The sequence below is a fragment of the Artemia sp. Qi Xiang Cuo genome, chromosome 7, assembly GCF_049724085.1.
Source record: "Artemia sp. Qi Xiang Cuo chromosome 7, ASM4972408v1, whole genome shotgun sequence".
Taxonomy (NCBI): domain Eukaryota; kingdom Metazoa; phylum Arthropoda; class Branchiopoda; order Anostraca; family Artemiidae; genus Artemia; species Artemia sp. Qi Xiang Cuo.
The window spans coordinates 54,320,885-54,326,884 of record NC_142800.1 but is presented as its reverse complement, the minus strand read 5'-3'; the positions used below and the strand labels follow the sequence as shown (position 1 = coordinate 54,326,884).

Here is a 6,000-nt window from a genome sequence, read left to right as displayed (position 1 = left end):
AAATTTCTAAATTTTGAATCAATTTGCCTTAATTTACCCGTGTTTTCTCTTTTTTTTCTATTTTTTCTTTTTTTCTCTCTCGTGTTCATTTTAAATTTTTTGTTGTTATTTTCCTCAAGTTCGCTTCCAGGATCCATATTATTATTGGTGTTATGTTTCATCTTTTTTTTTATTTCAATAAATTGAATTGAATTGAATTAATAATTTTTAATTTATTATTGTTTAATTATATAATTACTTTTTATTTTTGATTTACTAGTTAATTGACAATCTATTAATTATTTCCATTTATTAACTGTAACTTGCACTTCATTCTATAAAAATGAATTTCGAAACCCCAAAGTAATTATAACCATTAGACTATTTATTTGACATGTTACACACACACACACACACACCCCCTAAAGTTTCTGTGTCTAGGGAAGCTCCACTCTCAGTGAACGGTAAGCATATTCACTGATACTAACAAACTATACACATCATGTAATTAACTGGTACTATATAAAAACTATAGAAAATATACACTATATACACTAGAAAAATTGAAAGATATTGGAATTAAAACTTCATTGGGGCGCTGTTCCCATGACAATTTGCAGAACTTTCGCCCCGGCTCAGGTTCTCAGGTTGGACTGTCCTTGTAGCCCCGCCTGCAATTTTTATGCATGAAGATCCTTCCTGAAACAAATGAATAGCACTGAGTCACAGTTAGTTATGTGGTATTTCGCTATAAATTACATCCTGTTACTAATTTTTCTTTTTTTTTAAATAAAGTTTACTCAAGCAGAGAAAATCTCGATACATGAGCATCATGGGTTTTGCGAAAATCAATTGTACTGCGATATCATATTCATCCTGCAAGTTTCGCTTAAGGAATCAAGTGGCAAACTCAGATAATTATGGTGTTAATTGACTTCCTGAAGGCCTCTGACTCTTTTCCCCACGGAGCTATGTGGAAGATTTTACTGCACAATGGGATTGTACTGAATTTTCCTAATAAAAGCACTAAATCAGGATGTTATGTGCTATACAGACAGGGAGCGGTTTAATAGTGCAGTCCACTGCAGAATCTGGCATGCACCAGGGCTGCATTATATTGCCGCTACTATTTGCCATACTTCGTTCTCCGTGAATGCAAGCTCAAATTTGAGGTTTATCTACACTCAGAAATGCCTGGAAGAATAAAAAATTTTCCAGAAGCTGAAGATTAGAATTTATTGCAACAACGTTCTATCTGTATTTACCTATGGTTGCGATACTTGGGGCTTCAGTGCGAAATAGTTAACGCGGTTTCAATACTTTGACAATAATTGTCTAAGGACGATATTAAATACAGACTAGCAAGAACAAGCATCCAATAAAAAAATCTACCACATTACTAACCATAGTTCTATTCTTGCAATCATCTGAAAATGCTACTGGATGTACATAGGAGCTATGTTACAGATGGGCGACGGACGGTTGACATATAATTTGTGGGGATGGACCACCCCGGGTCTCTACAAGTCAGGCAAGCCTTAAAGACTATGGCCGATTCCTTGAGAAGTAAGAGCAGAGAAGGCTCAGCTGGTGATCTACTGTTGCTGCCTCATCGGCCTCCAGGTGTAGCAGAACCTAAGTCGAAGTAATTAAATTCCAAACAAACTAAAAGAAAGTTGAATTTGACGTAGTTTGTGTCTTATTTTTTAAGGATAACCCTATAACCGAAAGAAATCCTGCAAAACAGATAGAAAGATGTTGGATTCGAGCAACATACATATTTGTTTGTTCGAAGTTTCTGAGTTAAAGTTATGGTGATGTTTTATAGTATCATTATTAACAAATAGATCCCACACAAAAAATACATTATTGAAATCTCCATATAACACTAACGAAACAAAACTAAACATAACATCTTACTATCAAAATAGGTCCCGACACATATTAGCATGTTTGGGACGACCCAAAAAAGAACACTTCAACTATTGATACACTTCCTCAGAAAAAATATCTTACTCCTCCTCCCCTCCCCCACCCCTATTAAACCAATGATCAACAATTCTATAAATAAACTATATTTACAGAGAACTTAAAGGAATTCCACACTTATACTATATAATTCATCATGCTTCCTTACACATTCCTGACCACAATCAACACACAAATCAATTTCTCTTTAAAAACTAACAAGCATATACTCAACCCCAAATGAATCACTTAATCCATGTCTAAAATATTGGTTAAAACAAATAAATCGAAAAAAAACTACAGAATTCCTCAAGCGCCTTCTTACCTTTTACTTCCACCGGAAGCCTGTTCCAGACTTCAGGACCGATATTCCTAATAGAAAGTTTAGATCTGGATGCAATTGGAACCGGCGTTCCAACCAATTCAGCATTTCTAAGTTTCATAACTATGTTCTTTTTCCTTATAAAACTCCGAAGAACATGCAAGTAACAAATTAGAAAAAAAAATAAACTTAAAATTTTTTTACAGAATTTTTAACCAGACCAGGTAGGATTTTTAATTGGTGATACCTAGATCTTACCAAATTCTGGGACAAATCATTGGTCAAATCTCTTACAGCTTTATTTTGTAACACATGGAGCGGATATAAATGGCTAGTGAACGTCTATAACCAGACTTTAACAGAGTACAACAAATATGTATGAACAAGATAAGAATATAATATTCTAATAACCTTTATGGGAAAAAAAAAATCTTCAGCTTCTGCAGAATTCCAACATTTTTAGCTAATTTGGTACTTATAAATGCAATATGATCTACCCTGACACCTAGATACTTTAGAGTAGAGTAGAGTAGAATATTTTTATTTATAACACGTAAATAAATAAATGTCACAAAACAGCGCACATGCCTGGTGGCATACTTTAGCGCTGAAAATATTGCCAACGAAAATACACAGCCATTTTCTAACTAAATTTTACAACAACGAAAAAGAAAATCCTAATGAAAAAAAATGCTTAGCATGTCATAAGATATTTCTTCACCAGTCTTAGAAAATGTCGCTTGTTGCTACATTCTCGAACTGATGCAGGAATTGAGTTCCAGATTTTTGGGCCAATGTGACGGATGCTGAATCCCGCTCTCGATGTCGGGCGAATTTCGCACGAAAAGTCTGAACGATGCGTAGTATGATAATTATGAAATTGAGAATTAGTTGAGAAAATGCCGGAGAAATTTACAGGTAAATTACTATATTGATAATCATGACAAATACTAGAGATAGAAATTAAATGAAGTTGGTCCAAAGAGAAAATTCCTGAAGTCCCATATAGGTGTCTAACTGAAGTTCTGCAGTCAATATTAAAAAGAATCCTCATTGCTTTATTCTGAAGTATTTGAAGAGATTTGAAAACAGACGGAAAGGTAGATGCCCAAACCAAAATGTAATAGATAAAATATGGGTGGACAAAAGAATAATCAATAGATTTTATAATAGCTTTAGGAAAAAAGTGACAAAGACGAGAGAGCATGCCAATATTTCGGGAAATTTTTAACGACAGTGTTTTTACATAATTATGAAACGACAAATTTTCATCTAAAATAATCCCAAGATATTTGAACTGATCCACCCGTCTTAATTCAAAACCATTCAAAAAAAGAGAGAAGGTATCTGACACTACTGATCCAGTTCGCGAAAATAACATATACTGGCATTTTTTTTCATTAAGAGCTAGTAAATTCCTTGAATACCAAACAGATACTGTTAGTAACGTACTTCCAAGGTTCTGGAAAAGAACTGATAGGTCCCGGTGAGAAGCAAAAATTACTACATCATCAGCAAACATTATAATTTTACAAAGAGGCAAAACTTCTGGCAGATCATTTATAAAAAGAATAAATAGAATAGGCCCAAGAACAGAGCCCTGAGGCACTCCGTAATTAATTGGAAAAGTTTCGGAACAGAGATCACGAGATTTATCAACACAATCTAGTCATCTCCCAGAAAGGTAAGATGAAAAAAATTTAACAGCTTGTGTTGAAAACCCATAAGACTTTAGTTTAAAAAGAAGCAACGAATGATTTACGGTGTCAAACGCTTTTGCGACATCAAGAAAAATCGCCAACACTTGTTGACCATCATCTAGTGAATCATTAATATTTAGTAAAAGCTCATGAATTGCCAGTTCAGCTGACTTTACTTTTATAAAACCATTTTAAGACTTATGTAAAATCTTACTATAAAATATATATTTTTGTAATTGACTGTTTGCAAGTTTTTCCAAAATTTTGCTGAAAATCAAAGGTCGAAAAATACCTCTATAATCTGAAAGGTCAGTTGAACTCCCAGCTTTAGGTAATGCTATAACATTTGCTTTTTTTAAAAGGTAGGAAAAACCCCATGCATAAGTGATAAATTAAAAATATGTGCCAGCAAAGGTGAAATGCTTGACGCTACTTGCTTTACGGTTTGAGCCGAAAATCCAAATTCGTCCTTAGAAAAACTCCGTTTAAGCTTCAGAATAACTTTTTCAATCTCATGAGGCTTAATCTCAGTAAAAGAAAACAAATTTTCCGCATGTTGCTCATTAACTGGAACAGAAGGGGAATTCAGTTGCATATTCATAGTCAATGCAATTCTAGAACCAATATTACTGAAATAATCTCCAAAAGCATTTAAAATTTCATTGGGCTCTGTAACATTTTCCCCATTTAAAACAAGGCAATTAACACTAGTATTCTTACGACTATGAGGACGTATCTTTTCATTTATCAATTGCCATGTTTTTCTCATATCCGATTTATACTCCAAAAATTTCTCTTTATAATATTTTCTCTTCTAATGTCTTATATTTGATTTTAAATTATTCCTATAAACTATGATTTATTCAAACGACTCAGGTGTCTGTAATTTTAAATAATTCTTAAATTTTCTATTTTTATGTTTTAACGATGCCAAAATACCTTCAGTAATCCATGGGTCAAATTTCTGCGCAAACTTTCCATGCGAAACTAGTGTTGAAGAAGCCCGATCCCGCAGTCGCATCATTTGATCAATAAAATATGAAAAAGCAGAATTTGCGTAATCTGAGCCATAAACCGAACTCCAATCATGGTCATCAATTAACTGACGTAGAACTTTACAGTCAATCCATGTATATCGCTTTTTTGAATTATCCATTGTTGAATCTCGATGTTGTTTATTGCTATTATTTAAATTTAAAAGAACACTCACCGGAAAATGATCTGACATATCAGACAAAATTACTGACGATTTTTCAGCATCAAATAAAACAGGAGAGAAAAATATATTATCTAATATTGTAGCTGTGTTAGCTGTAACTCTTGTCGGCAGAGAAATACTTGGAAGAAAATTAGAACACAACATCATAGTTAAAAACTCCTTATTATTTCCAACATCGAGATTCAAAAGATCAAAATTAAAATCACCCGAAATAATAACCGGTTTTTTCAACGCTTCCAGATTTTTTAACAGCGGTTCAAAAACTTCAAAAAATATTTTTGGGTTACCCGACGGAGATCGATAAACAGACCAGAAAATAAATGGATTACAGCCCAAAGGTACAACTTCAACAAAAATAGTCTCACCTAACCCTTCATCAAATACAGACAAATCACTGAAACTACTAAAAGACCAGTCATCACGAATATACAGCATCTGACCTCCTCTCGCATTCTGACACCTTTTACGTGAAATACACTTCATCCCGGGCAGATCTAACATTGTAAGGGGTGTATTAGCAGACAAAAAAGTTTCGCAAACTCCAACAATGTCTATAGGACTAGATGCAAGCAAAAGCTTCAGTTCATTGAATGCACTTTGTAGCCCCCGGGCATTTACATGTAACGGTATATTTCAGTTTTATACGTCCATTTTCTAACTCAATTTCTTCAATTCATGGATAGTAATTCGCACTTCTGCCATAAAACATGAAGATTATTTTATTATGATTAACAAGCAGAGTGTTCACTCTCATACAAGTCTCGATTATCACCATTCCTTGCTTCATGCCATCTTTCAAGTCTGCTTCTGTT

The 6,000-nt window shown here is 33.7% G+C and overlaps 1 protein-coding gene across 1 annotated transcript in view; it reads right to left on the bottom strand.

Annotated features, from left to right (window-relative positions):
* Positions 1-560: 560 nt before the first annotated feature.
* The window catches only part of LOC148950433 (uncharacterized), a 75,355-nt gene continuing 69,915 nt past the window's right edge, over positions 561-6,000 (bottom strand). Inside the window, exon 6 of the mRNA XM_089091604.1 lies at positions 561-678. The gene's annotated coding sequence lies outside the window, so the exon portion shown is untranslated. The remainder of the gene's footprint in view (positions 679-6,000) is intronic.